The sequence below is a fragment of the Falco punctatus genome, assembly GCF_963210335.1.
Source record: "Falco punctatus genome assembly, chromosome: 4".
Taxonomy (NCBI): Eukaryota; Metazoa; Chordata; class Aves; order Falconiformes; family Falconidae; genus Falco; species Falco punctatus.
Window position 1 is genome coordinate 57672467 of NC_137583.1, and position 20158 is coordinate 57692624.

The following is a 20158-nucleotide window of genomic DNA, read 5'->3' on the forward strand; positions in this document are numbered from 1 at the left end:
ACAGACAAACTCTTAGAAGCCTGAAGAGTCAATCTGTAGCACTTACATGCATATTTTTGTTATCTAATAGAAGGTCTGACTTGGAAAGGGGCTGAGCTGTCTCAGCTCTCATTAGTGTTCAAGGCTTTGAAAAAAAATCAAGTGAAAGTTGCAGGTGTGCTTGAATGGCTGATTTCCATCTCCAACTTTACACTCTTGGCTGCTTAGTTTTAGAAGTGGCAGTAGAGTTGGATACATCCACATGAGGCAGCTCAGCATCTCCTTATTCTGCCCCCACCTCTGGGCCACCCTGCAATTTGTCATTTAACACTGTGCCTAGGCGTTCTGAACAGTTACCTCCAGGTTAGCAGGAGCGTAGAGCTCCCTATTGATCATTTGTCAAATATCATGCACATGGATCTGCAGCTGGTTAAGAAGCATTTCCTCTAAAAGTCAATATTTATTCATTAACAACCTTTTAGCTGGTTAATTGAAAGTGACAGGATGCATTTTGCCTAACAGATTGCATTTTACTGAGTAATTTCTAATTTACAGTAAATATGATTGAAAATAAAAGTTCATTTCTGGTATCAGTTTAAAAATGGCTTGTGCTTCCAACAATTGTACCACAGGGAACTGCTGGGCACAGATTTATTTGTGTGTGTGCGTGTTTTTTGAATTGCAGCAACTTAGCAGAGTTTGTCTCTTAATTCTGGATATCAAAGGGACCTTGCGGTGAAGGTGACAGCAAATTGTGTTTAAGAGTGATTAATCCGTTATTTCACCTTCTGGCCCTTTTTTAAGCAGGATTAGATATGTTTTTTTTCCCCTCAGCCTCCCTCTGGCATCTCTTACACATTTAAAAACCTAAGCACCTAGGGGTTAATATGCTCCAGATAATAGTATAACAGATTTAAAAAACAAGTCAGATGCCAAGAACTCTGAACAACACTGCTTGCCTTGTTGAAACACTTGTAAATGGACACAGAAAGGAATAGTAGGTGCAAAGACTTTATTCCCTCAGTAACAAAGGCGTGCAGCTTGTTAGCATGCGGAGCTTCTGCCTTCCCCTCGGCTCCTCTCACTCCTGCAGGTAAAGAGCACAATCCCTTTTGCTTGAAGTGTGTATTACAGAGCAGAAGAGACTGAAGCCTCCCAGACTGTATTCCCAGCTCAGCCAGACTCTGGTGGGGTGCAGGAGCTGCTCTGCAGGCTGGCTCTGTGAAGGTTCCCCCAGGAACTCCACTTTATTGCAGCCCATCGAGGTTATACAGAACATGCTCCATTTCCAAACAAGCAGATAAGGGAGGCTCTCCCCTCTGCCTGCCACCCGCCTTGCAAACTCATCCTCATTTTTGGATGCCTAGTGGCTCATGTATTGAAGAACAAGAAAGTGTCCAGAGTTTGAGCTCAGGAAACAAACCCGCTGAGGAGGCAGGCACCGGCTGAGATCCCACTGGCTCTGACTCCCCAGCTGGGAGCGGGGGTCACATGGAGGGGCACAGCAGGGTGCAGCCCATCTGCCCTAATTTAAGTATCCAAAAGACTAACTGAGACATAGCCACCCCTGGCCTCGCTTACAGCCAACGGCGAGACGGGAAGTGATCTCATCCTAAAATAAGCACCCAAGAGGTCAGAAGGACCGCCCTCTAGAAAGGGCCGTTTTTCTCCACCGAGAAAATGTAAAAGGATCCTGGAGTGATTGTTCCAGTGAGCATAAAAAGAAACCCACACTTGCCAGCTTTAAACTTAAGCACCTCTAAACTTTGCCATCGAAAGCGTATCTAAAGCAGATTAAGTGAATCCTGTTTTTAATTGATCAGTTATCCCACGGAAGCCCTTTGAACCTGAGCACAAATTCATCAGGCAGCTCCCATACGGGGCTGAGCTGCAGAAGAAGCTGCCCCCAGCTGATGGAGTGGGCAGATGTACCTCTGATTACAGGTAGTTATTACAGTGCAGATCAGCACAACAAGAAGATTACATTTTTTAACTGAAATATTCCTTGGAGTTAGAGCCATGCTTTTTGATCTCCATAGGAATGGATAATGAACTGCGAAGATAATCCATGCACAACATTTAAATACCAGGCAGAGTTTTTATGCAATTTAATTAATAACCGCTTTGTGGGGTGGGAGGGAAGACATAACATAATTGCAACAGTCTTACATTTCAGCAGAGATTGCTTAGGGATCGCTTTTTGACAATCTTAGCCATAATAAGACAGCAAGCATGGATACACCAGAGAACCTGAGGTGGTTACTCCACCTTGCCCCCTGTTTTCTGACCATATTTCTAGGAGTTCCCTTTCTTCTGAGGGAGAGAACCAGAGGGAGAAGGTTGTGCTACACAAATCCTAGGAGCATTTTACTCATCCATACCCACTCCCATAACCCAATCACATAACCACTAACATCAGACATGTACCATAACAAGTACTTTCCATGTATCAGTCCTAAAACAGGGTAACGTTTATCAAGCAGAGTTTCTTCTTTCTTTATCCAGGTCCTATTAGGCTTTACCATAAATCTCTGATTTTGTGGTAAATTTGTCAATAAGTGAAATAATAAACGCCAAGATGCTTCCCTTTTTTCTTTTCATTTTCAACTAATGTTTGATTTCCTCAATGATGTTTTTTTTTTTCCTAAAAGACAATCACAGAATATCTTGAGCTGGAAGGGATCCATAAGGATCATCAAGTCCAACTCCCTGCTCCTCACAGGACTACTAAAACTAAACTGTATGACTAAGAGTGTTGTCCAGACACTCCTTGAACTCTGGCAGGCAACATTTTCCTTAGTTATGATCTCAAAAAAAAAATATCTTATTGTCATTCAGTCCAAGGTTGTTGCAATTAGAGTCCAAATGAGTTTGAGACTCACACAGGGCACCAATTATCACAAGGCAAGCAAGCTAGCAAGCTGCAACAAGGCTTTACCATGGGTCAGATTCTACTGTCCATGCTGTCTCTCCATCCTCTAGAGGCCAGACCACACTGCTCCTTACCTCTGCTATGTTGGGGCTTTCTTCCTCCAGACCCCTCTTCCATCCAAGCTCTCTTCCCATGCTCCTCAGGGCTATTTAACCACTATGCAGGAAAGAGCTACAGCTGCACATCATCTGTGCCAATCAACCCACTGCCTTCGTAGCAGGGCCACAGCTGCATATTACCAATGTTAATCAACCCACTGCCTTCATTCCTTTACACAAGGTATCTATTTTCCTTCTACTCCAGTCACTCACACCGGCAGAAAAGCAAAATCAACTCTTCATTTGACTGCAACCTGCATGCAGCCACAGTCCACATTTCCTACAGTAGAGCTGATGTGTTTGCCCTTCACCTAAGAGGCAAGCATCCATCAAGGTGCTATTACAAATGGACGGAGAAAAGAGCTAGATGCTTCTCCCTTGACATTTTGGGGCCATACAGAGGAAGAAGACGAAGCACTGGCACTCCAAAACTTCAGCACAACTCTCTCAGGACCTTCAACAATGGGTAGGAGCTTAGCAGTGTTGTTTATCCAAACTTTTTTTTGGTGAACATTACCGTCCAGTTATCTGCTCTTCCACAGACACCCAGAACATAACCTTCTGTCCTTTCACCAGCTCTACCCATACCAAAGCCCATACCCAGAGGTGTCCCCTGCAGGTAGCAAGGGACATATGTCAGCTTTTGGGGTTGAAATTGTGTGCTTTAGGATTATTTCCACTGTGTGAAATCCTGGAGGTGGGCAAAGAAATCCTTCCCCCCTCCTGGGCATCCAACCCTCTTAATTCACCTGTTAACTTATGTCCCTAGTTAATATAATATTGGGACAGTAACAGAGATAAATATCAGTCCTATAGTCAATTTATCGGCAGTTTTCAATAATTTTTGCTCCAGCGATGAGAGGTTCTATTTCAACATTTTACTTCATGACCAACCCCCCCTGAAATGCTCACAGTAGAAGGTCCCACGTGGACTAATAACCTCATTCAAGGACACTGGTAGCTTGAATAGCTCATCCCATATCTTTTACAGATCAGGAGACAAGAAATGCCATCCTTCCAGCGTGACATTACAGGGAGGGGAGCAGTATGTTAAAACAGCACGTTGGGCTCGGTGGAGAGCAGTATCGCTGCCAAGTACCACAGCTCAGCCTGGAGACAGACTACTTTGCTTTCAAATCTCTCTGGCTACACTTCCTTCAGGATGATGCAATCCTCAAAGCAAATTAGTGTACACAGGAATCTCCATTGCATTGGAATATGTCATTAGAAATAACTATTTTTAATGGTGTTTTACCAGGGCTATGACAGAGTCAGCGAGTCATCTGAATACAGAGATGTTGCTCCTCTGCAGCAGCTCAAGCAGTGCCAGAAATCCAGACCCTGTGAAAAGTCTTTGAGTCTTTGTTGTTCTTTAAATGCCTTCAATATGGAAGTGGAAAAAAGAAAGGGGGGGAGCGGGGAAAGGCTGTTCTGATTGCAGACCAGCCTGAGTTGAAGGTTACTGTTATTTTTGCTCTGCTTATTTTGGTCCCATTAACAAGAAAGATTTGACCCCACAGCCTTTAAAGAGGTTTGAAGATGTGAAGGTTTTTTTTTTCCTTGGAAATCCCTTCGTCTCCTTTCTCCAATTCCTGCAGAAGAGACTACTGATTACCCTCTGTTCAGGGCACTAGCGTGGGACTCAGCAGACCAGAGCTCAGTTGTCACTGCCACAGATGTCCTGGGTGACCCTTAGTAAGTCATTTAGGCTGCCTCTTGAAGCCTGATTTCAACAGAAGACTATGTCTGAAGACCTGAGCTTCAGCTGATGCCTCAGTTGGTCATCTCCAAATTTTTTCTACTGTCTTTAGCTGCAAAGAGTGTAATTACATATTACAAATAAAAAAGAGTGCAAAAAAAAATTCATATGATGGTCCTCAACAGGGATCTCAGCAGTCAGGTGAGAAGCAACCCCAATGGGGATGCTAGTAGCTGATGCAGACTTTGAAAGCATCAGTATAAGGAAAACAGTAGACATGTGAGTTGTCAGCTCATGAGTGGTGGTAATTCACCCTGGTTTGTGTCTAACAGACCCTCTCCAGAGTTTCCTTAAGGAGGACAAGCTGCTTCCCCAGCAAACAGCCAAAAAGGCTGCTTTTCCTCCTGATTTTGATTACTTTCTCAAGACATAGGAGAGGAGTCATCATATTCAGAGGAAATTAGAGGGAGGTGGGAATGTGTTGTCAACAGAGCTGTGAGAAATTAGGAAAAACTGCCTGGGGGAACAGGCTGACTTGTATTTCTTCTTAGAAAGGTCATCAAGACTAGGAGTCTTGGGAAAGCTTCATTAAAGTCAGTAGAAAAAAAAATTATAAGTGAGGAAATTAATTTGGGCAGCAAAAAATTAAACACACACAGAAAGACTTTGAAGTCAGTCCAAAAGGCTCCATGAGAGACTGCTGGTACGTTCATCCCGGCTGCAGAAGTCAAGGGCAGGGAAGGTCTCCGTTATGCGGAATAAGGGGGTGCGTGCCCCCAGTGCTGGCGCACGCCCTCCCGCCCTGCAGGCACACAGACTGCTGCCGTGCTTGGGAATGAACCCGCAGATCAGGAACCAGGGGAAGGCAACCCTGTCCCATAGCTTGGACGAGGTGTGTGCACTGCTTAACCGGACACCATGGGTCAAGGCCAGTTGCAAATGGATCTTGCCAAGGTACGCTGCAGGATCTATGGAGGGTAAATCCCTCTCCCAGAGTGGGGCTACACAGGACCATTTGGAAGCAGAGCTGCAGCAAGTTGGTCAGGATACGAGTCTTATCAAGTGTAACTGACTGATGGACACAGCGAAAGCCTCCTGCTCAGGGGAAGCAGGCTCGTGAAAATATAAACATTTAACTTGGGAAAGAGCTGTCTGCATTAAATAATGGGGCAGGGAGTTGTTTAAAAGTCAGACAGACCCAAGAAATGCTGAGTTGCTCTTCTTCATCAAACTACTCAAAAAGCCAGAGGTTAGGGTGCTTGGGCTTCTGACACCTCACAACCCAGAGCAGGGTCTGGAATGCGATCCTTGCAGGTCCCAGCCAAGTGTCTTACACATATTTCTTAGTCAGCAGGAGTGAGTATCCACATTTCCTTTCCTTATTTTCTATCATCATTACCTTGAGAAACTCACCCTTCAAAAGTCTCACTGAGGAATATTTGTTTCTGGGAAAAACTTGTTTCTGAAAGATGGGTGTTTTCTGAGTGGTAATTTCTTTGGAAGATTCCCATTAAGATCAAAACATAACAGAAGTGGTGAAGAAACTGCATTTCTAAAGTGTAGATCCACTGCGTGCCTTCAAAGAGAAGCCCTGAAGAAGCATCTTTCTCCTGGGTTTTCGCTGCACAAAGAGCCAGGACTCAAACCCTGGACGAGTGCACCACTGTATGCTACTAGGGCCCCCTTTCAGCTGGATCTCAGCTTTTCTGCCTAAGCCTATAGCAGCTTCATTTTCCTAGATGGAGCTTAAAGCAGCAAAAAATGTAAGAATAGAAAATGACCTTAGGTTGCTCCTGATCATTTTCTCAGGGGATTATCAGTTATAAATAGAGCATCCCTCCTAGGAAATACCAAAGAGGCCTCTTCTCCCCAAGAAGGGCAGGAGAAGACCTTCTGCTCATCCCAGGGCAGGACCAGGCTGGCACAGGGTGACTGACACCAGTGGAGCTGGTGTGTACTGGCTTGTGAGCCACAGATGTGTGATGCTCTAAGAAAAGGCACAGGTCAGACAACCTCCTTCTTTTCATCTTCGTGATTTCTAGCACTACCTAAAAAAGAATTTGACACCAAAGAAGTGTGAGACGGTACGTCAGAACAGAGGCTAATTTAGGACAATTTGGGGCTGCTTTCTGAATATTCAGAAAAACAAAAATTAAAAATAAAAAAGAAGAGGGGTTGATCATTGCTGGTTAAAGTTTATATATAGATAGCTCTGTTCTGGCAGGGGACCATAAATCACCCGGCACCCAAGTGCGGTGCAGGGAAAGCATTGGCATCTCAGCACCCTCTCCACCACTCAGCAGGATCAAAGACCCATATGCTCTGTCACCTTCCATTTCCAGATTCACGCACCCAGGAATGAATGGGGCAAGCCTGGCAGAATAAACTAAAGCTCTCCCTCCACGTGCACCACAGACTTGACAGCTTCTTCTGAAGAGATGCCAGCTCTCTTCTTGGGTTACCCAGCTACTTTCTCAAATGCTTTTTGTACATCGCTGCCACCCATATGCAAGGAAAATGATGTCTATGAGCATGCACAGTCAGAAGCGGACACTAAAAGCCTTTCCCTCCAGGGCTCAGGCATTCCATCATTTCTTTGGCCTGACTTCTACCTGCCTTGCACTATCCCACCAGCCCTTACCATGCAGGCACAGGAAAGTTGCCAGGCAGCTCCTTTACATTCATAGCAATTTGTAGGTCTGACCCAGGGCATCTGCCAGGTACAGGGAACTCTGCCCTCTGTTTTGCATGGCACTGAGAAACCCAAGTCATACAGAGCTGGGTGACATGGTTTCTTGCCAGTTCCTCATTGCAAGGCTGCTTGCAAGTGCTACAGAGCGATTAGGAAGACAGAAGTACAGGTACCTTTGTTTAAAAGAGAACAAACAAGGAAAACTGTTTTGAAAAGCTACTTTTGTCATGAAAGAGGAACATAATTAACGGCCCTTTATATGGCACTGCATACAGAGAGTAAATGAGCACCCTCTGATCTCCAGACTTTTGTGTTTATTTCTCTATTTTGCTATTGCTGGGGGACAAGAGTTGCTTTTCCCAACAAGCAGGGCTGCTCACAATAGCAGGTAATTAGTCAAGGGGCCTAACAGGATCGAATCTTGTCCAGGGAAACTCATTTATACAGTCAGGTGATTAAGCCACATGATTGCAGCTGAACACTGCAGTAGCCTATTGAGATACAACTGCATGTCTGTCACATGCCCTCGGTGTTGTTGGGAAACCACTAGTTTCAGACACCCCCTTTCCCTGCAAGGAACCAGAGAGTGCAGCAAAGAAGTCTGCAGGAATTGCGTGCTGGGTATGGGGTGGGATGGGGATACTGGCACTCACCTGCTGCAGGGCAGCGATGCTGCACGGTCCCCGCTTGGGAGGGGGAAGGGATTCCTGCAGCGATGTTCCCCGTGATGGCTCTCAGAGTAATCATAATCATATCATAACGTGTCTCGCTTTAAGAGCCCTTTTCCTGGGAAGATTATGGGTCTGTTTATAAATATTACCTATAAATAAGCTTCATGCTACCCCATGTGAGCTGTCCAAAAGCTATAATTAGGGCTGTGATGAATCCACATTGTTATGGACGTGCCGGACACCAAATATCAGGCCTTAAATTTCCGTGGATGCCAAATGCAAATGCGACCCATCAGACACCCTATCCCATTTGTTGAAAATAAATGTCTTGTTGACATTGCCCTGGTTGTAATCTCTATCCCCAAGCTGCTATTATTAACTAACATGAGTTTTCTCGCTGGGTTACTTCAGATAGCCAAGCAGGAGACAAAGATCTGCAGGGAGGCAGGAATGTCACGGGAGAGGCAGGATTAGGAGCATGCTTTACTCAGAGAACTATTTTCAAAGCCTGTGGATGTTTAGGCCTTTATTATCTCCCTAATCGCTGCACAGTTTCTGCCTCTAGACACTGAGGTGCGACCAGCAGCTCATGCAGCGTAATTCCCCATACGCAGAAAGCACGGGCAGCTTCCACGTGCTGAGACAGGGATGATATTCTGCAGCACCCAGCACTGATACAACTCTGTTCCCTCCTTGCACAGCTGGTCGATTTCCACCACCTCCAAACCCACCCTCCAGTCCAGGTTTACACAGCACTAGTCTGGTTTGCACGTGGTCCTGCACCTAAGCTCTGCTCCAGAGGGCTCTGGCAGGGGAAACCATGGACCCAAACCCCCATCCATGCCAACTGGACAAAAGGAGCCCAAGCTCATCTCTCCCTAAGCACCATGGAGGTGTTGAACTTAAGCCACCAAGCACTGGAGACATGGACTGAAGTTGGAAGAGACAGGAGTATTGTCATGGCTTGTAGCTGCCCATGGGTCCCAAGCATCATCCCACAATGCAGGCACCAGCCCTAAGCTTTGCCCTGGAGCAGAAGTGAGAGAGATTTTGTGCATTTTCTAAGAGGCACCCTGAGCTTTTACCGGCTGACATCAGGAGCCGAAGCTGCAGCATCAAATGGGGAGTGAGAATTTGTGCTGCAGGCACCTTCCCGCTGTGTGCTGAAGAGACTTTCCTCTGGGGTAGTTTAAAACTCAAGGCTGATTATTCTTTCCTTTGGGAACCATCCCAATTAAAATGGTCTATCTGAAACTAAGCTATGAGTTCAAAGCCTTTCCATCTGGGGCCACGGCATGAGCTTTTCCTCGCAAACACAGATCCCAGGGAAGAGTTCCTGGCCAGGGGAGAATACTGCTAAGTACAGTCATAAAGATGGAGAAAGGCAGGGTTTGAACTCGCCTTTGCCTTTGTGTCTGCAAAACGTCTAACTGCATGCATAAGCACCTTGTTTGCACAGGCAAATATGGATTTAACATGCACAGCCAGGCTCAATGAAGTAATTTTACAGTCAGTATGTACGTGCCAACCTCTGAAAATCTGTCCTCAAACATCCTTTAGATTCCAGAGTTTATCCATCCAGGAGTCAAAGCAACTTCTGTATTTGCACTTGTCATGAAGTGCCTCCTCAGCAGAAAAAAGGCAGAACCAATTTTGTCCTTTCCTTTTTGTTTGGCTGGACTTGGAAAGGCTTAGAGCTGGAAATGCTGGTCATCCGGGAGCTCCGTGCAGCCCTGGAGCACTGAGATGAAATGCTGCTCTCACACACACACGCAGACAACAGCGGAGCAGCTTTGAGAAGCTGGCTTAAAACCTGCCTGGCCAGCCCGGGGCTCTGCCCGCAGCTGGAGGTATGCAGGTATTCTGGTGGGACGTGCAGAAATGTGGGGTATCGCCAGCCGTGCGGGCTGGGGGTGGCAGGTCAAGCTGAGGGCGAGGGGAAGGCTTTCTCCATCGTTCATTTTTAAAATCCCTTGTCATGCACAACCACCCTCTAGCTGTGATAATAAGCCCCCAGAGGCCATGAGAGGCCAGGGCAGCAGGTGGGTATTTAGGTAAACCTACACAGCATGTTTTCATGAAGTCTGTACTTCTGTCCTTTATGGCCTCCCCTTTCCTTCCCGTAACCTTCCTCCACCTCTCATCATCCTCCATCCTACTGGGTTCACTGGAGAGGCTCGAAAGGCTATTGTGCATATTCCTTCATCTCCCCTCCCACTTTCCCAACTGCCTCAAAGAGTCAGACACCAAGAATCCTAAATGCAGCCCGAGCTGCCCTTGCAGTAAGAGTGCTGAGCCAAAGGCAGCAGCCTCATAGTGGAGGCTGTTGGGCAACCAAAGCCCAGCCCTGGGGACCAGCAGTCCAGCTCCTTGTTGCTGTAGTGCATCCTCACCGACTTCTGTGCAAGCTGATCATGGCCTTCAGCATAAAGGTCGCACAACCATGTATATATCCTCCCATACTGAAGAAGGAGAGAAGAAAGAGGCAGCAGGTCTTATACTGATGACTGTTATTGACACTGAGACACTGACATCATCAGAGCATGTTATTTAGGATATTCGAGCTCCGGATAACTAGTAAAAAGGACAGTAATAGCCCATTCTGAATACAGTCTGTCCAGTCAATGCTAACATAAAGCCAAATTCAATAAAGCTGTTTTCTTCAGCATGACTAAAGCTTACATCAGGCAGGGTATTAAAGACTGAAAAGTAAAACACCCAGGATACAAAGGGTAGGTAAATCTTACTGCCCTGAGTTGTTTACACTGAGAGATTGGGTATACTGCTCCGGACCTGGCATGGCTTCACATCCTGGCTGGAGACCACAGTCAGCCAAGGGGACAGTCAGGCAGCCCAGGGAAGTCCTCGCCCTGCTGCAGTCAGTGGCACATCTACCATTAACATTAGTGGAGGCAGGATTTCACCCTTCTTCTCCTAAGAGCTGCACAAATAATTCACAACCAGCTGTTGGAAATTCCCTCACACAGATTTACATTTTCAGCTGCTGGAGTTGGGGCAATCCAGCCTGAAGCATCTAGAGATGGTTTGAGTTCCAGAAAGTACAAAACACCTCTCCTGGGACAGGGCCACTAACAGATCACCCTGAAATTAATACCACCCCAAAATTACTAATCACTGTGGACCGCATTTTCCATAATTCTTCTCAGATCGACTGCCCAGTTTGCAACAAACGATCCGATTCTAGAGGAAACCAGCACATTTTTCTCCTTCCCTTGAAGATCATACAGTCCGTGTTCAAACTGCGGCTGGTGGGAGTTTTCGCGTTTAAAAATACACGTCCCCATCCTCTCTCACATACATGCACGGCTTGTGCATGACGTTCATTTATTAAAACTCCTCACTCGGAGGCGAGTGGCTGTTCCAGACGAATTGTTGCAGGAGAGCTGGCGACGGAGGAGGTGAGTGCATACCCACGCCGTCGTTGGAGGTGTCTGCTGAGCTGTGCAAGGCGGGTGGACTTTCTCTCCCTCCTGGGCCCCCATTTCTTGGAGCAGTGGCAGGAGGAACCTCGCTGGGGCCCCGTCGTGGTCCTTATGTTCTTCCTCCCCGTTGCTGTCTTGTTTGCTCATGTTATTCTGCCGCTTAGTTAATAACAAGCTCTGATGTGGTTAACACTGACACAGCCAGTGATACTGACTACAGTGATATATTTTTATTATTTCTTTTGTACAGCACTTCATTTACAGTGGTTCATATTATACCAAGAATCAGTTTTAAACACACTCCGGGGTCTTCTTGCTATTCATTGCATCCCATTAATGCATCCTGAAAGGGATTCTCACATGCATGCACTTACTGTGGTTACTATTTTTTGCCCTTTCTTCCCTTTATCAATCTGCATCCCTCCATCCTGCTGGGGGACTAGGGCCATTGTTGCTATTTAAAACAGCTTCGCTTTGGTCTGTGCTCTGAAGGCTGGACACTGGCCCGTCACTTTCCCACCTGCTTGGATAGTCTCTGCTTGGGACTGAAATCCCTCATTATGTCCTTCACTTCAATGACATGGATCTTCCAGCAAATCAGGGCCACAAATAATAGGTGACCCATGTGGTCCTGCTTCCATAAGTACCAAACCGGTGCAGCCTTTGAACCGATCCAGTTGGCCCACCGAAACTGAGAAATGATAGCTTTGTCTCCACCGTTGTACAGAGGGTGGGACTGGTTTCTCCTCCTTCTCGCAGCATCAGTCCTGAACCACACAGGTACAAACAGATGTAACTCCATCGACTGAGCCACATCTCCGCTTCCAGCTGTGCTCACCATGGTGCAAGATCTGGGATGGGAGTTCAAGGGTGGAGGGGGTAAGAAAACGGCAAAGAAGAGAAAAGTTTAAGCCTTCTGATGTGTCTATATATCATATATATAAGATATGGGGAGGAAACCACCTTCGGTGCAAGTTCAGCAGAACCAGCCTCCACCAGATGTGACTCCTGTCATGTTCAGCTCCCTCCAGCCTGCACACACAGGAGATGCAAATAGGGGCTGCCTCATCTTTATGCCACCTGAACATTAAGATGACAAGGCAATCTCTGACTGCAAGACTAAAGCAGTTCCCCATCCTTTTAGTGTTGCTGGAGCAGTTTAAGAGACAGATCTAGGTGCTTGGGTCCAGCTCATTATGTTCAATGGAGCTGCATCCATTTGCAGCCATGCTACATTTGACTCCTGTAAAACACATCGACATGGGGAATAAATGAGTTTCTATAGGTCTTGGAGTTGTACACAAATGCACAATGATCTCAGATCCATCTGCTCCCCAAGGCCTGAAAGTGAAATCTGCTTCCAATCTTATGTTTTATGCTTATTGCTGTCATGCTGTTTATACACCCGAATGCTGCACATTCTCGTTTTGTTTAACATAAACAACAACTATGCACCGTCTGCTGAAACTTTGTCAACTGCCTCTTCCTTCTGTCTGGATAATGAAAAGACACAATCTAACAAATGCATCTTATTCTAACTGTTTGCTTCCAGACATAATACATCAAGCCTGAACATAAGAAGCAGGGGGAAAAAACAGATAGATTTGGTTTCAGTAGATGTAATTCAGCTTAGCTTCATGGAAGTCAGTAGAACAACACCAAGCGAGCATCGGTCAACAGCCTAAACCAGTTCTGTAGTCATTTTAATCTCATCCCAGAGCTTGGCGACATGCCAAGCCAGAGTGGTCCACTCCCAGGTTTATGCTTCACGTACAGACATTGGATTCACTGGAACAATGTTCACTTTCGAGAAGCTAAAGTGAGACCTATGTGCTGGGCAGCCTTCCCACAGCTGCAGTGTTAGACCTTCCCTTGATATATCCAGTTGTGGGCTGCATGGACCTTGTCCAATGTAGAAATATAGGATATTGTGAACCTTTTAGCTATGGGATGCTTGAAGATTTGAATGCACGTAGCTATTCTGCCCCATAATACATTCAGTCAACACATCTGCAGTGGCCAGCAGCTCTAGGGGAGCTGAAGCTATTGTTCTTCACAGTTACATCCAAATGTGCCATGCTCTTGTGCTAGCCATTCTGCTCCTCATAATTAGACTTAGCTGTGGTAATTCCTCTCTGAAAGTGAATTTTCTTCTAAATGAATGCTCTTATGGTCACGGCCAGGATTTGAGAAATAATGTGCAAAAAAAACCCCAAAACAACACACTCTATCTGGCTGTCATTTTCTCCTGGACATCAGAACTGCGAGAATGTCAGTCCCATCCAAACAAAATGTCATTGCTGTTCCCTCAATAAAATGACATCCAGTTCCTCAGCTGAACTTGCAGAACTTTTGTGAAGAGCAACAGAAAATGCAGAGAATAAGAAAAGAGAGAAAAGAGAAGAGACATTGATAAACTGATTTTAAACTCACAATGTGCACTACTGTTATAAAACATATGTATCATCTTAGCTTCTGTCGTGCTAACTGTGCCAAATTCAAGGGGGAAAAAAATCCAGTAAAAAGCTCAGCAAAGCCCCATCCAAAAATATAGAGCCTGAAAACTTTTGATTTGGCTTTTTTCTTAACTCACACAGCTGTGTAGTTGCAACAAAAACCTGTTGCCTAAGGTTATTTCCACCCTGCATTTGCATATCTTCTAATGGCTGAAATTTGCAAAAGGACGTGGATTTATGCAGGTCATCTCCTTTACTTACCCACAACCTTCCTTTCTGCAGGATTTCCTCTGAAACTGCCCTCTGTTGTTAAGGGCCATCCCTTAGGTCTCCGGTTCCCCTTGCTAGAGCCTACCAATCACACTGTGCTGTACTCAGGAGTCCTAGCATCCCTAGCATCCCTAGCCCCCAAAATCAGAGCATCCCTGTCACCAGAGGTATTCACCTAAAGGACACCAGGATGTCCCCTGGTAGCTGGGCATGAGCCAAATGCACACCTCCACTGAGGCAGGCAAAGAGCAAGCCTGGTGCCTTGCTACCACAGCATCTCCAGCACCGCCTCTCTACACAGTCTGGATACCTGCTCTGCCAGTGCACTGCACAAACCGCTGCCTTTGGCTTACCGCAGCCTCTAGGCAGATTGCAGCAGAATTTAAAACATCCTCAATGGGTGGAAAACAAACAGGAATGGCTATCAAAATGTTTTGCAAATACAGAAAGACTCAGGAGTGATGGGGAAAGCAGTGGCATAAAGAGTCATAGTAATAAAAATTACTGTTATTGGTATCTACTAAATAATCAGTAAAAATACAGCATTACATAGCTCTTGTCTGAACTGTTTGATCATTTCATTTCCATTTTTGAATAAAGAGAAACTTATTTTCCTATTTCAGCTTCTGAACCAACTCAAGACATATGCAGGGATGCCACACACACAAAATAAAACACACACACACATCCTCCACCAGAGACAACCTGACATTTTCCAAACCTAAAAAAAAAAAAAAAAACAAACCACCAAACCGTGAGTTTATCCTGAATGTGGGCGGGTTCTCATTTCACTGAGACAACTTTCTGGTGAAGATGGCTAAATAATCAGCTGAGAAACTAAAGCCACTAAAAGCCAGCTCACTGAAGGATTTCTGAGGCCCTGGCTTTGACATAATGCACAATTTATCCATGCAGTTCGCTGCTCTGGTACATCCCTACAAGCCACATGCTCAAGGCAGGGTTGGACATTTCAATAATAAGAACAGCAAGAGCAATAAAAGCAAGGAGTTAAAAAAGCCCTGGCAGTTCAGCAGGGATATAAAACCCCTTGCTTGCAGGGATGGGGGAAGGAGAAGAAAGCAGAACAAGGATTTTGTTGAGAAGTTTCTCTCTGAGTAAGTTCTTCCAGAACAGCAGGGGGTTTAGGTTTTAGCATCTGCCCTGAATCAAAAAGGACCGGTCAGGCTGTGGGATGGGCATTAAGCTGGATTGAAGGGTAGATTGGACATCCACTTTGCTGCCTTCCACAAGAAATGCATATTTATCTCAAAAGAGAAAAGAAATGTAGCTGGAAGCCAGGAGCCTGACTCTCAGTCCTCCTGCTTCTATCTCCAGGTACATGTAAGCGTTGACCCTTATTTTGGCTAAAACCTGGTGTCTGCTGAGCCCACCAGGGAAGCTCGTGGTCCCTGACAGGGGGCGTTGGTTTGGGCACGCAGGGACAGGCTGGTGGGAGGTTTCACGTAGGATGTGCTCACCAGGCTGCTAAGGTTTTATAACAGCCGGGGCCGTGCGTGCATGTCCCCATGCCCCACATTTTGAGCTCAAAAGCAGGAAGCGATGAGGTCAGTTCCTGAGACGGCAGCCACAGGGCTGGAAAAGAAGTAGCAATAGCAGAGCTGATATCATAAAAGCTCCTGGTGAAGGCTGTGTTTGCTGGCAGCAGCACGGTTGCGTTGCTCATGTCTGGGAGTGTTGAGAATGACAAATTTTCTGCAACAAAAACCCAGCCTGAGCCAACGTGCAGAAGCAAGAGAGGGGCTATAGGTCCAGTCTGGCTGCTGACCCACCCGGAGAAGACCTCAACTTAATGCCAGAGTCCCAATGTGGGATGTTATAATCAGGCCCCCACATAACAAAGAAAGCATTTGGGGTGGGGGGATTAATTAACTGAGACAAAGCAGCTGTGACATAAAAGAGCCCAGCTCACCCTTTCCCTGTTCATTACAAGGAGCGGGAGGCTGGCCAAGGTGAGCAGGTGAGTCTAGAGAGGGAGGAGGGAAGCGTCCTAGGAGCCCCACCACAGCGAGCAGGCGTCAGGTGGTTATCTGGGGTGAAGCGATCACTGAAAACTCCCTTGTGTCTGTGGCATTTTGTCACAATGAATATTTAATTAGTCCAAAGTGCGCCTGGTGGCTTGCTTGCAGACACGTTCCCCCTGCCATGGGGCTGCTTGAGAACCTCCACCAAGACAAGGGGGATGTGCGAAGGAGTCTACAACCTCAGGCCACAGTTTCCATCCTAGGTTCCTTCTCTAGGCAGCTAAACCCTTGTCCACCCACTTGAATACTTGACTTACCGGTCAGAAACACTATAAGCACCAAGTGAGTGGCAAAACCAGGAGTTTCCTTATGCCTGAACATTGCCAAGACTCAGAAACACCCTTTTTTTTTTGGCTGAAACAAGGATGTAGGTGCCCATTTTAGGTGTGAAAAGCCTCTGTGAACGTATGTCTGTAAGCGCGAGGTTTGGGACACTGCTTGCTCTTGAAAAAAGCCCTCTGGAAGCTTCATTACACTGAAAACCTCATTAGTCATCCTGGTCCCATTGTGGGGACAGTGGCACCCTGGGCAGAGCAAAGGTTAACATTGTCCTGCAGAACTAGATGTGGCTGTGGGGTTCGAGCATCAATAGTCCCAGTAACTAGAATCCAAATCTGGCCACAGTGACTCGTTTTGCCTCCAACACATTAATGCCAGCTTTTCACACCCAGCAGCAGCATCCAGCCTTTTCAAACAAGGATTTTTAGAAACATGAGTCTCTCATTGTTCTCCTGCGTCCTGAAATGCATCCAGTCCTGAACATCCCAGCACTGGGGAGAGCAAACAGCACGCGTCTGTAGCCAGCAAATTCACATCTGCCAACACCAGCCAGGCTGGATCCTGTGCCAAGGGCAGCCACCATCCTGAGGATGGCGAGGTTGAAGGCTCTGCTGGGACCTGAGCGTTGTCTAGGCTGCCTGAGAAAACCACTCATAGCAAATCTGGCAGCATAGGATAGGTAACTTGACTCCAGGTGATTGCAATCATTCTCAGGGATCACCACCTTCAGACCAGCTCCACAGAGGGGTAAATTTCAGGCTGCCCTTTAGCTTTCTCTAATCCTTTTTCCGGTACTAGAGATGAAGGGAAGCATCTTCTTCACTGAAAAAATATATTAAAAAATAGGCCTGATCTCTTTCTCTTGGGCTCACATCTTTCCCATGAGCACATAAACCTCAATCATTCTGACATTTTCATTGATCCCAATGAAAGGACAAATTAAAAGCTGATCATTAATTCACAGGCTCACTCTGTCCCTCTCCCACAGAGGAACATTGGCTTATTCACTTATGTCAAATACTCACTTTGTGCTTCATCCCCAAACGTACCGCTATGCCCCAGAAGTTTAAGGAAAGCCTCTGAAACGTGGGGACTGTCCTGGTTTTGGCTAGGATAGAGTTAATTTTCTCCCTAGTAGCTGGCACAGTGCTGTATTTTGGATTTAGAATGAGAATAATGTTGATAATATGCCGATGTTTTAGTTGTTGCTCAGTAGTGCTTGCCCTAAGTCAAGGACTTTTCCGTGTCCCGTGCTCTGCCAGTGAGCAGGGGCACAAGGAGCTGGGATGGAGCAGAGCCAGGACAGCTGACCCAAACTAGCCAAAGGGATATTCCATACCATAGAATGTCATGCCCAGTATACAGTCTGGGGGCAGCTGGCCAGAGAGGGGAGGGGGAAGGGGGCAATCGCTGCTCAGGGACTGGCTGGGCATCGGTCAGCATGTGGTGAGCAAGTATATTGTGCATCGCTTGTCTTCCTTGGGATTTATTTCTCTCTCTCTTTCTGTTTTCTCCCTTTTCATTACTACTACTACTACTACTACTACTACTATTATCACTATATTTCAGTTATTAATCTCTGTTAACCCACAGGTTTTACCTTTTCCCCTATTCTCCTCTGCCGCCCACGGGGCCAGGACAAGGTGGTGAGCAAGCAGCTGTGAGGTACTTAGTTGCCAGCTGGGGTTAAACCACAACAGGACTTACCTGGGAATTACCTGGACTGCACCAGATCCTGCTGGAGGCCTCCCCTCAACCACTCCATGATCACCATTGCAAGGAGTTTCTATTTTTCCAAATGTTTAACCCTATGATGCCCCTTCATGCCAGTTTGGCTCAGTTCTGAGTTCACAGCAGTTTTCCAAAGGACGAAATCAGCCTTAGGACCCTTTAACACAAATTTGCCTCCCACAGTCCATTGAGATTTAATTTATTTTTCAGTGGATAAACCATTGGCTTGCAACCACCTTGTGCAAAACAGCTTCCCTGCACCATTAGACCTGGCAGAGGGTTGTCTTGAAAACTGCCTTTGCATCAGTCAGCAGGAGAAGAGATTTCAACCTAGCTGGGCGTTCAGCAGATATGTAGACATGCAACCACATTGCAAACAACCCCAATAAATGTGTTCAGCAAGTATGAATCCTGACAGACAAAACCAGCTTATGCTCCAAAATGTCTTGCTACGTGTAGCCTAACTGCTTCCCAAGCTTTCACTTGGCCAGCAAGGGCAAAAAAGCTGGAGTGGGGCAAACTCCTGAATCATTTGGCCTTGGAACCTGCATCTACTTGTGCAAGCCCCTCACATGCTCCACCAGCTCAGCAAAACACTGTCTGAGCTCTTCCACCAAGACTTCATCTGCCATGAACTGGACTAATAAACAGCATCATCTTTCCCCCTTAGATCTTGCAACTCTGCTTATGGCTTTGCTTTTGCATGGGTTTTCCAGGCAGAAAACATGGGGTGTGTTAAAAAGCCAAGAGCTGTAGCAGGAGGAGGTCAAATAAATTAGACAAAGTCACAAAGGAAGTCAGGAGAAGAGCAGCTAAGAGAGGCCGTGGTCCATCTAAGGCCTCCCAGCCCTGTGCATTAACCATAGCCATCCCTCAGCTTACATATCGTTTTATCCTCTAAATGCTGGAGGCTGTTTAGTGTCTTTTTTTTCTTCTTCTTCTTTTTTTTTTTTTTTTTTCTGTTCAAATATTTTACTAGCTGCACTGAAAAGAGAGCTACAAACAGTAGGGGAGAATCTCTCATGGTCAGAATACAATGAAGCGCATAAGTGCGAGGGATTGCACCTTACAATGCTTGAATCAAAGATAAACATGAAAAGAGCTACCTCCTTAGAGCATAAAACAGAGGAAGACACCATTCCCAAGGGGAGCAGTAATGTCTTTAAAAAATAAACCAGCCACCTCAGAGGTCAGAGCAATAGCAATGTAGGGAAGAATATTTTTTTCATCAGACAACACACCTTGAATTTCAAATCCAGGCAGATTGCTGGCAAACAGGTTTTGGGAACAACATTGGGATGCGGGACTCACTGCAGACGGAGGCCCTCTTCCAAGGACCCCACAGCACTCCACAGTCTTTAATTAAGGAAACTTTGCAACATCCTTAGGTGCTGGCTAGAAAGCTCTTGCCCTTAAAATGACATCTTGCCTGTATTGGGCTGGCAGATCGCTTCTGCCTGGCCATGGGCACAGCGTGCTCCTCAGCCCCTGTTTTCCAGCCGAGAGTTGTCTTCCAGAGTTGGGGGCCACCACAGCAGCCAGCACTGCCCAGGGAAGTGGGCAGACTCCTTCCAGAAGGCAAGGTCTGTCTTGGGTGCCCCCTGGCAGACCCTCTGAAGGGCAGGGGGACTGCAGCATTTTCAGTTGCTTTAGGAAACTGACCACTCAAAATATTAAAGATCCCTAAAACATGCAATCTCATGAAATGAAGAGCCATGGAGACAGGGGCAGGCATTCTTAAATCACTGAGGCTAAATATAAAGCCCCCCGATGTCCCTCCAAGGGAGCCCATTACCCCAGGTGGATCTCACTGCACTGACCTGGGGCAACACCAGCTGAAGCCCCCTCAGGAGCAGGGTGCAGCAT

General features: G+C 46.3%; 1 long non-coding RNA gene across 1 annotated transcript in view; it reads right to left on the minus strand.

Moving 5' to 3' along the window:
- The window catches only part of LOC308063659, a 54500-nt gene extending 36405 nt beyond the window's left edge, over positions 1–18095 (minus strand). Inside the window, exon 1 of the long non-coding RNA XR_013928033.1 lies at positions 7–18095. This is a non-coding gene — a long non-coding RNA (uncharacterized lncRNA). The remainder of the gene's footprint in view (positions 1–6) is intronic.
- Between the last annotated feature and the right edge of the window lie 2063 nt (positions 18096–20158).